Genomic DNA, 12,138 nt, shown 5'->3' with positions numbered 1-12,138 from the left:
GTGAACACGTAAAATTTTAGCAGCTCTCAGAAAATGACACCAACAAGGAATCAACTCTTTCCAATAAAAAAGTACTGTTCTTATATAGCCGTATTTTGTATTGAAATGATAATAAGAAATGTATTTTTAAAGATGCCAAAAAATTGAGAAAATAAATTGGTACAATGGGTATTTTTTTTACCATGTATGTATAATCAAATATACACGGAACCATAGAGGGTTAATAAGGATATGGCATTTTGAAGGGGATTTAGTGATTCCTGCTGTGCCACTTAAAGGGTTAAAAATCAAGGAATTACAATCCCATAATTGCAGTAAAATTACCGTTTTCAGCTTGAATCAACGATGAAAACAGTCTTAAACGGCGTACTTTATGAACGAGATTGCAAATAACACGGGTTTTCTGACAAGTTTAAAAGTATAAGAATGGCAGCTTTTAAGAATGAAATTTGAGATAAATAAAATTGAATAAATAATCTTGAGGCTATATGCGATTTTTTTTACCACAAGTTAAAGGTTAAAGGAATACTGTTGACCCTTTATTTCGATCCTTGTACAGAAGAGTTCAGCCGAATTTCTCAGTCAAAAGAACGGTGTTACGTTTCCAATAGATATACTAACGTCTATGGAAACGCAACACACCGTTTCTTATTCTGTCCCAATATTTTTTTATCCTTCACCACATGTGATATATTTATTCCGTCAGTAACTCTTCCGCACTTTTTACCCTATTTAGATAAGCTTTTTTGGTTTTTCAATCGTAGATTTGTCGAAAAATTGTATAAGCAATTGTAAAATTTTGAAATTTTTACTTGTTCAAAATTTGTAACTGATATAATAGAAAAGTTACGAAAAAAATCTTATATATATATTTTCATTTCTTTTTGATCACGGCTTTTATTATTGTTATAGGTAGTTGTATCACATTTTTCTCGTAGTTTTTAGTTTTTTCACGAGAATTTCTTTTTATTTTGTGTTGCTGAATTTGTAATATGTTTGACATGCATAATTTTTATGGGATTGTTTTGTTGATTTCAGCTAACTTGTTGGGCATTGGGCCTATTGTGAATGGTCCAGTTCAAAAAGGCAACTACTCAGAAAGTTGTATTTTTGAGTTATGCACAAAATTAGAACGGTGGAAAATAAATGACTTTACATATTGCAAAACAGTAACAACTCCCAACTCTGTTTATACATTCCCTACTATGATTGAATCTTTTGGTTTTTCATTCGTAGATTTATGGAAAACTTGCATAAGAAATTATGAGCTTGAAAATTTTGCAATTTTTACGTGTTTAAAATTTTGTAGTGAGTTGTAATAAGTTAATTCCCATTCAGTTCGATACAAAATGAATCTTAAAATGCAGATATTTCAAAAAACGTTTTGAGTTGTCTTCCTAAACTGGGCCGCCAAATGCAATCTCATGTTTCAAGTGATAATTTTACCCACTCTGTTATAATTGTTGATTGTCAATGAAAAAGAATTTTTGATAAGCTTTAACTTATCATCCAAAATCATCTCCAATGACTCTCAAACTACTAGAACTTAAAATAGCAAACTGAACAATAGAATCTAATTAGAAGTGGAAAATAAACTCACCTCAGTTATATTGGATCACGAACAATCTTTCTAATATCACGAATTGAATTTCACATGTAGCACCCTCATGATTATCCGATGATTAGAATAAAATGATTTTATATAACCGAAATAACTCACAAAACACGTCAGCTAGATTATATTGAATAATTTTTGAAATAAAGGTGCAAAAATCTGTTTGCCAGCGTATATAGATTAAACTTAGATTGGGAAAAAAAATTTCCAGCTCCGTAACATATGCGACACTAGTGACCGGCTTAACAGAGTCAAACAACAACAATAATAATAAAAAATGCAAGTATCGGTCCCGCAGCAAAAAAGTTGCTGAAAAGAAATCGCTGGCGATCGCAAAAACCGATATGACGGGTCGTCTATCCTATCTGACAATGATCATTTTTGGAGACTCTGTGGTGGGAAATTCAACGAAGCGGATCATCTTCAGGCATTGACCTTGACTATTAGCCGATAGGTGATGCCGTTATTCAGTAGAAGATTCCCATTTCGTTCTCACTGTTTAAGACAATGCTGTCCAATGATAATAGCCCATGACAAGGTTATTATTGATAAGGACTTCCGCTGAAACAATCATTATTACTACGATTGGCTAGATCTCAACGTGCTATAAATTATAACAGAAGAGAAAAATGAAATAGATATTATATAGAGGGTCGTTATATGTCTCATCTGTTGCTTAAAAATACGTGCTAATTATTACAAAAGAATTGAATCACTCAGATATGAGGACAGATATCAAATGAGAAAGAGTGTGTGAATGGCAATTTACCAGAGTTTATTAATATTCATATCGTATTCCCCCGCATTAGTCGGCATGCCGGGAAACCGCAACGGAGACCAGCATGCCGGCTTTATCCTCCCCAGCATGGCCCAACCCATACGGGTAAAGGGCTTATATCCTGGAAAGGGACAGAGCCAGAAGGCCTTGTCTGGTTTGACAGCATGCCGGCAATATCCGTATAATTTTGAATAATTCTTTAATACCTGGATTCTAAGAATTGATTGAATTAGCTGATTTGTATTTATCTTTTAGTACAATTTTTGTTTAACGAACCAGTATGTTCAAGTAGTTCAGCTTTATGTTTGCTTTTGCTACTATAGATCTTGATTTATTAAAAATGTCGGATACTAAGCATATGTTTGTCGCGTAGATTTGATAAGTTAAATGGATACAAGAAAAACTGCTTAGTCCCTTGATCATGTGGGATTATCATAATACAATCTTTTGGTTTGAAAAATTGGAATAAGTACAGCGAAAAAAATGTAAAAATTTAATTCGATTAAAAAAATTAAAAAAGAGGAATTGCACAGCGAAATACTGTTTTCGACTGATTCTTAAGCATGATTAACAAACGGTATCCTTGATTTTTAAGCATGTTTCTTCAATCTTTAAACATGCAGAAAAACATACACAATGTAGTAGATGTATTTCGTATTAGGTTGATAATACAGGGTGATCAGCGAATAAGCCCTTATTTAAAAATTAAATATCTCTACAACAAAGATCAATAGAATTATGCGGTAAACGGTACGTTTATTAGCAAAACTGTAAAAATGTTGTACAGAAATTTCGAAAATTTAGTTTTTTTTTAAATTTTTTAAAATTTAAACAAAACAAAACTGGAGATTTTGGGGTTCCGAAAATCCTCATTTCTGTGAAGAGAAACCACTGCATTCACCTAAAGTTACTGCATGGGCTGCGGTATGCGCCATGTGTGCTGACAAATTGTTCCAAAATTGTAACGTAACGTTCAGTAGTAATCGTTTCTCGCACGAAGAGGGGGCCGATAATGCCTCTGGCGCATACCGCAGCCCATGCAGTAACTTTAGGCGAATGCAGTGGTTTCTCTTCACACAAATGAGGATTTTCGGAACTCCAAAATCTCCAGTTTTTTTTTTTTTAAATTTTAAAAAATTAAAAAAAAAACTAAATTTTCGAAATTTCTGTACAACATTCTTACAGTTTTGCTAATAAACGTACCGTTTACCGCATAATTCTATTGATCTTTGTTGTAGAGATATTTAATTTTGAAATAAGGGCTTATTCGCTGATCACCCTGTAATTAAACTAGAGAAATTAGTGAATGTGCTCAGTTTTAAGTATCATTATCAAATTCCCGAGCAAAACACGTTTCCTATTATTGTTTTATTAGGATTCGCTTATTATTCGCTCAGTACTTAGACTGATATCAATTTTTGAATGTATTCTGTGATCCTTATTATATTGACCTCGCTTTTCTTGGCATGCCGGAAATGGACAAGACTTCAACATTCTAAAAGCTGGTGTCCCCCGACTTTTTCGGCATGCCGGCAAATACGAGGAATGCAGTAGCTATTACCATAGGCGGGCATAGACTTGGAAGTCTGGGGGGCACGATGATGATGTCAATTCATATATGCATATATACATTAGATCAGTCAACTTCACTTTTGACGCTGAGGAAGGGGCAATACGCCCTACGCCCCCCGTATCTCCACCCATGTCTATTATTCAGCTTTTGCGATAGGTTGATTTTACAAAAACTACTACATTAGAACCTCTTCATACCATCATGCTCTTAAACAGTCATCCGTTCATACCGTCAGTTTTTAATAGTTCTGATTGATGTCAATAAAATCTTTATATATGGTCACTTATTTTATGCTTTACTCCGATATACCGTCATTTTCGTGTGAAAAGTTGTTCTTTCGCTCCCATATTAAATCATCGAATAATCCTGTCTAAAAAAAATGTATATATTTTTTATTTTGACCGAAGAGTGAAAAGATTTTTTTGTCACTATTGTAAAGATGGATCGAAATCAGTTCAAAATTTTTCCCCTGCGCAAAGGGCGGCACAAACACATCAACGACAGGCATCGCAACGTCATGACTCATGAGCCTTGACGATGTGGATGCGTATAAAGAAGCTCTCCCACTGAAAGCGAAATGAAAAATGATTGAATAATTCAGTATAGCCAAAACAGCATTTCTATAAATCGGAGGAGTCCTGGAGCAACACTTAATGAATATTTTTAGAATTCCGAAATCAGTTGAAAATTGTGACTATCAGCTAAGGAAACTGCAACGCGTCGCAAATTATGAGCAAGTGCAATAGAACTGTGATTACTCCATTTACTCACCATCTTGAAAGATGAGGCCTCAGAAACTTCTGATGGATTTTTTCACCCTTTGAAATGACGATGTATCTATTTTTTCACCTCCGTCATAAGTCACTCCGCTTATACCGTCACTCTCTTTAGGTCCCCAATAATGCCAATATAAAGAGGTTTCACTGTACTATAGGGGGGGTCTTCAACCTTACAGACATATTGTGGCGAAAAAAAAACTTTCCAAGAAGTTCGTGGGCCACCAAGTTATATACAGCGGTATTCTCGGTTATTCGAATAGGTTCCCCAAATTTTATTGCACACACACTTTTTATATTTACTCTGAATTTATTTCTTTCATTAAATTTGAATTTTTATTCATTTTCAAATATAACTTTCTTTCATTATATATATATTCACATTAATTCTTTTTAGTAAATTATTTCTTTTATTAAATCTGAATTTTTTTCTGATTATTCTGAAATTATTTTTCTTTAATTTTAAAAATTTTCATTAATTTTTAATTATGAAATTATTTCTTTAAAAAATTCTTAGTTTTTTCACGAATAATTTTTTTCAACAATTTCTGAAATTACACTTAACAATTCTGAAATTATTTCTTTCAGTAATTCTGTAATTATTTTTTCATTAATTGTAGATTTTCATCTATTATGAAACTATTTTTTAAAATAAGGTCGGGATTATGCTATGAAAGTTTGATGAACGTTCTTTCGCAAAACTTGAAAAAAAAAAACAACCAATAATCCTATTCGTTACATTCGATCAAATGTAGCCGTATTGGCTGCATTTTTAAAGTTTTATAAAATAACTTTTATCAAACTTTTGTAGTGTAATCCCAGTCTAATTCTAAAATGATTTCTTCCAATAAAGTGTTTTTAACATTTCTGTAAATTCCGTAATTATTTATATCTTTTGGATGCCGAATGTGACCTTTCGAAATATGTAGCCTATGCAAAATCACATATAGGCCTATATAGGCCTCAAAAACGGTTTTGGCTCCGAGTCCCCGAATTCATTTAGCCCTTTTGAATAACGCACACATTACTATTGAATCTGGAAAGTATTTCACAGTTCTAAAATACAGCAGTACAGATTCCAGTGGCCAGCTTTTTAACAACTTTTTCTTGGAATTTAATCGTTTTTATAAAAATGGTCAGCGGGCCACAGCAAAAAAAAAAGTTCTACATTTGGCCCGCGAGCCATAGGTTGAAGACCCCTCGAGCTGTACTATATAATTAGAAAGAAAAATTGTTACGGAATAACATTTAAATGTTCAAGACTTATTCGAAGATGAAAAATGGAGGCTAGAAGTGTATTTTGATGACTGTCGTCAAATGTGCTTTTCTTAGAAAACTGGGAAACTCTCAAACGAGCTGAGAAAATGCAACGTTAAATAAATTTCAAGAAAATAACGCCTATCGACATCGTTTTCTTTCGCGGTTTATTTTTCACTTTTTCCGTGAAACCCCGAATTTCTCATAAACACAGATAAATCATCTTTGCGGATTTTTTTTTTGTGATTCTTCGACAGATGGCAGCGATGCGCTCCCGTCCTGATCACACACATCAGACTTTCGCATATTAATTTCAAAATTTGAGCCTATACATTTTTCTTCACCTATTCTAAAATAAAAACTGAACTTCCAAAAATTTATAAAAAACATTGCATAGTTAATTTTTTTTGAATCAATTGTCAATGAGACGATGCCATGTCTATCGGAAAGTTTTTTTTTCACGGTTTGCAGCTCAGGTCTGGAGTATATACGGTTGTATTGGTGTTTGGTTCGAGAAATCATGCAAATTATGATCAGAGGCTAAAATCAGCATCAGTGAATGAGTCATTATTTGTATAGAGCAGGGGTTCTGAACCTATGAGCCTCGACCCAAATTTTGGTCGTAGTGGCGGCTTCTGCGATGGAGTCGTGCAAATCCACTTACAATCCGGTTATAGATCTATTTGTTGCGCCACTTGTTTCAGAAGCGTCTTAACGATTTTGGCGGCTTGGGATGAAACCCAAAGATTTTTTTGGGACCCTCTTGGACTATCATTTCATATACAGTATTTCTGGGAAGAAGTCGGCATTCGAAATGACATTTCCTGTTACAAAATTCAGAGAATGCTTAAAATTATATGAGTCTGTATAAAAATATGAATACATTAAATAAATATTAATGAAGATTCAGACATGATAACATTTGAAATTAGTTAAAGAACAATATAATTCTAAGATTGATGAAAAATAATTCCAGAATTAATGAAAATTGATCTCAAACTGACAAAAAATAATTCTAGAATTGATGAAATATTAAACTGATGAAAAATAATTGAAAATTTATGCTATGAATATATATATAATGTCAGAATTAATTGAACATTCAGAATTTATGAAAGAAATAATTTCAGAATTAGTGAAAGCTTTCAACATGGACTTGTGGGCCCCTGTTTGATTCGAAGCCTTGGGCTCAGGCAACACCATTTATAGCAGAAGGCCTTCGAAGGCTGCTATAGATATAGCAAGGTTGATTGCATGCGCCATCTTTACCCTTTTTTGTAGTACTTTATATCCAATGGTTATAGGTGAGATGACCTTCTTCAGCGACGTCACGAGCTTCGCGCGTAGGCATTCTGTTATAGACGGTGTTGGCTCAGGTCTTGCTGAATGCTGGCCCACCTATTACAACACCCTAGACAGGTTTTACTAACTTCAAAAATTAAACATTTTGTTAATCAGAAATATTCAATAAGAGTTTTTAAATTGAAAATAGACCGATTGGTCACGGGCTTCATCATGTTGTTGATTTTTGGTCGTAGCTGAAAAAGGTTAAAACCACTGGTATACAGTGATATGAATTCAATAGCTGAAAACTGATATAATACTGTATAAGACTTTTTATTTGAATATTATCACTTTTATTTTCTTTCTGATTTCGTGATTGAAAACTCTTTGTGGTTTGCAAAAAATCGTATTATTTTTGAATTTTTGAAAAAAAAAAGTTAAACGGTGGTGAATAAGAAATGAATAATTCAGAAAGTATCTACGACAGCTCCAACTATGTTAAAGAATTTTAACAGACATCTGGTGAAAAAAATTCTGTGAGCTTTCATTGAAAAGACGCCGAGAAATCACTAAAAAAACATAAATGACATGAATGGCTCCGTGAATTGTTGAAAGGAAGCGTTACAAATTATTCATATCTTTACATGTCCTTGGCAAGAGAGTAAAAAGCTTTCCAAAAGTGTTGATGTGTTATGTAAGTGCAAATGTTATCCGACTACAAATCATTTCAGACTTATCCTCACAAAGATGTTTCCTTCCTTTCCAGAAAATTGTTCGCTATGTTCATTGTACTTTGATATTTTCGAAACTGTATAAATAACTTTCCTTTGGAAAAGTAATTTCGGCGATACATATTAACTTAAAAAACAAAATATTAGTCATGTAGGATGTAGAAAATTTTAAAATTAGTTTGAAACATTATTCTCTAGATTATTACAGAGAACACAAATTAAAGATAACGAGCTAAGAGAGCAATTGGGTCAATAACAAATAAAGAGAATTTCTAGAAACGTGAGAGCGTGAAATATGAATTGACTGAAAATTTCTATCTCATGTGGAAAATCTAATGTTTTTGCGTAATGAAAAACATTTCGAAAAGATATAACTTATGAAAGGAAATAATTCAAAATTTCATCAAGCAAATTGAATTCTTTATAGCGAGTGCACTCTACCGAGGCAAAGTGAAAATTAAAAACAGTGATACCTCGGCTAACGAAGCTAATTCGTTCCGGAATCACATTTATTAGCCGAAATCTTCGTAAGCCGAAACGCGATTTCCCATAGGTTTCTATGGAGCACCTTCAAAATTGGCTAAATAAGAATTTACAGGAAAATGAGATACCGAAGATATTTTTATTTCACACTATATACTGTATATAACCAACAACAGCTTTAGTCTGCTAAAGCTGGTGTTGCGATCTCAACCTAGTCAAGTTCGTAGGTGTCCCAATCCGTTTGTGATTTGGAAAACTCAGTTCTGTGTTTGATACGTACAGATGGAAAAGATAAACTACTAGAATGTCGAGACTGTTCAGTTTGATGCTAAGAATCTTGCACTGAAAGAACGGGTGCTCTTGAAACATCGGGTCCTTTCAGCTAATAGCATATTCTATTAGCTGAATCTTTCATTTTACATGAAATTGTTGAAAAAATTTAAGAAAGAGACGTGAATGTGCAAATGGAAAAAGATTCCGAGGTGGACATTAGTTAATCGGGCTCAAGTGACAGTAGTCCCCGATGATGATTGGCACTAAAATTCAGCTCACGACTCAGCTGTTTTATGTTAGCACGTGCATTCATGTCAACGAAAATGTTCGCTAGCCGAATCCGTATTCGTTAGCTAAGGCACAAAAATCACGGAAAAAAATATTCGTTAGCCGAGGTATCACTATATTTCGCTACTATACTGTTTTATTTTCTTATTCCATCGCAATTTCAGTATAAGATGTAACTTGGTGTGTGTGTGTGTTTATAGCTATTCCAAAATCCATCTTACATTTTAAATCCAATTTCTCCTTCAAAATGTCGGGCTATAGTGCACTGCCCTACTATCGTTCGCTGAAAGAGAAACGTGCCCGGCTATTCACTCAATTGGTTTTGGTTTCAATTCCGATTTCAGCGAAGCTTATGCTAATGCGATGTGGGGGAGGGGGGGGGGAGAAGCGGAATCTGAATCAAGCAATGCAAAACGAAAACGGACCTGCCACCAACAGAACGTGGAAGCTCATTTCCTTGCTTTATAGTACGGCCTGTCATTATTTCTTGTTTCAGGTTAACTAGAACTTGCAAGTGAATGGGAGTTGAAGCACCGAGCGTCATACTTTGTTGCAAGCTCAGCGTTGATTTGAGTTTTAAGGAGGAAGTAAAACATATACTATATATATATAAGTTCTTAGAACCTTACCAGAATCAAAAGTACTGTTTTTTTTCCTAATGGTTCCCTTTCAAGTTTTTTTTCTTAAGGTGTTCTATTAGAATTGGAAATTCAGCTGACTTGAGCGAAAAGAGTGCTTTCAGTTCGAATTAAAGATTCGGTTAGAACCCGATTCCACTTGCTAACGATTCGTAAGAGAAAGAGAGAGAGAGAGAGAGTTTATTTTTTTTTTTGCTCGATTCTTCTTCAAGCAAACGGCAGTTTTGAAAGAAAAATACTTCAAGAATGGAAAAGAGGAAATGAAATTCTATTTGCAAACAAACATTCCAACTGGAAGTTTGCTTGGTTTCGAGAGTGAGGTAGCTAAATTGATTGGATAGATTGGAAAAAGAAAATACAACGCCGTGAGATCGTTTAAAAATCCCCCATATACCTATTTAAATGGGCTTTGCTTGTTCGAATTTAATTTCGTGCAACGAAACATTCATTTATAATGCTTTGGGCAATGCATAATAAGCATCCGAATGTAATGGTTTGAAACCAAGACTTAAAAATTATTTATCCAGGACTGAATGACGTGATACCACATTTTCACCGGAAAAAAATCATTGTTATCGTACACTTTCATGCATTTTACTTGTAGTTTTAAGCATCAACAAGCTAGTATCCCAATATGCGTATTTCTTAAATGGTCACCATGACCGTGCTCAATGAACAACTAGTTCATCAACACGACCCCCTAGGGGGTTGCGAGAGATTCTCCAAAATGGAAACATCCGAATAAGAAATTTATTTTTCACAACTTACGTGACAATATGTCAAAACTAAAAAATGCCTCAACTCAGCTGAACAGCTATTTACCATACATGTGTGTGTGTATCATAATCAATTTTGTCAAATTATACGTGCACAATAATCAATAGATCAAGTTAATATTTATATACACAGGGGGATTCAGGAAGAATCCTTCATTATATACGATACGGAAATTAAAGCACAGTCATTAACAAAACAAATCAAGACTGTCCTGATGAAGGATCACCCTATGTAGGGAAGTAGGTCGCCGATGAAATTCTTGTCAAAAGGGTGTCGCACTTCAAAAAGTTTGCGAACCAGTCTTAAAACGATGCAAGGAAGTTTTGTTCAGTAAAATTTTCATTATTAATATGACATACACGTATATCATTTTCAGCTTTAGGAATGAAATGTACAGAGTGTTTTACCAAACGCGTGTCCATAAAGGATAAAAATTCTATGGTTCATTTTAAAATTCAACTAAAATTTTTAAAATTATCAGTAAAAAGAGAAAACTTTGCTTGGGATAATTCAACCTCTCAAAACTGATTACTAAGGGAAATATAAAAATTTAAAATTTTTATACGTGACCCAATCAAAAAATTGTCAATTAATAGAGTTAGGTTTTTCTCTATTGCACCAGAATAGATTTATTTTGTAAATGATTATTTTTAACTTTCGGTACTTCTACCGTTTATTGAACCCTCGAAAATTTGTTACTTTGCACGGAAAAAGTGGCAAAAATAAATAATTTCAATGACCGATATTTCAGCAAATTTTCATTCAAGTTTTATGGGGTGAATTTTTTCGGTATATCAGAGAAACAGGCATATTTTAGTTATCGCTTTTTTTTTGATTTGGAGCTGCATACAAATTTTAAGTCTTATCTTTTCTCCCAGTATCAATTTTTAAGAGGTGTTGAACCTCTTAAAAATTGATACTGGGAGAAAAGATAAGAATTTATTTCACAAAATAATTTCACTTTCTTCGAAGACATTTTTCATATTTTAGTTACCGTAGAAATTTATATTCCTTTCGGACACTTCTTGTGAAACGGACGTATGGCTTTTTCGGGTTGCTGAATTTTTAAAAATCAATTTGACATCTATTGATTTTACGAATATTTTTTCAGCTAGCCACCTTGTTAGGCAGTTCGTCTGTTGTGGCCCTTTTTTGTATTTGATTATACGAGACATTTATTTGTATTATTAAAATTCAAACTAAAAATTAAAAAAAAATTCCCGTGATCTAGCGATGCTAACCCTGCAAACCGCTTTTCATTTCGGTTATTTTTCCGGTTTTTATTCATTTTTAAAGTGTCTACGGACTTTTTTGGCCACCCTCTATTCTATGCATATAATTTCCGGCAATTACTCTATTTGGTTTAATTTCATTTCATTTATAATACAAACAAAAGTTCATTTGTTGTTTTGAGTTATTCATCATAATTATATCGTCACAGCAATCTCATCGTTATACGAAGAAACCGAAGTTTTTTCGGGATGGAACGAGAAATAAAACTTTAGCATTGTTTAATTTAGTGTTTTCAAATTTTTTGACATTTTTTTTAAAATTTTCCTGTGGTGCATAATAGTTGTGTAGTTGAAATTAGCAGTCTGCATATAACGGATAACTGTTTTTTCCCACTGAAACGTCATCGTGGGTATGTATGTTACTCTCGATTTT

The 12,138-nt window shown here is 33.5% G+C and overlaps 1 protein-coding gene across 4 annotated transcripts in view; it reads right to left on the bottom strand.

The window, feature by feature from the left end:
• Positions 1–12,138, bottom strand: part of LOC149085381 (atrial natriuretic peptide-converting enzyme-like) — a 261,184-nt gene that overhangs the window by 85,991 nt on the left and 163,055 nt on the right. Inside the window, exon 1 of one of the 4 annotated variants that reach the window (XM_089233371.1) lies at positions 1,601–1,691. The exons of the other annotated variants lie outside the window; for them this stretch is intronic. The gene's annotated coding sequence lies outside the window, so the exon portion shown is untranslated. Of the gene's footprint in view, positions 1–1,600; positions 1,692–12,138 lie in introns of those variants that run through there. 4 annotated transcript variants of the gene reach the window in all.

Source organism: Pholcus phalangioides, unplaced genomic scaffold (genome assembly GCF_987345545.1).
Source record: "Pholcus phalangioides strain wild (caught in Gottingen) unplaced genomic scaffold, Ppha-v1.0 ptg000007l_1, whole genome shotgun sequence".
NCBI classification, from domain to species: Eukaryota; Metazoa; Arthropoda; class Arachnida; order Araneae; family Pholcidae; genus Pholcus; species Pholcus phalangioides.
This window is presented reverse-complemented; position numbering and strand designations above follow the sequence as displayed.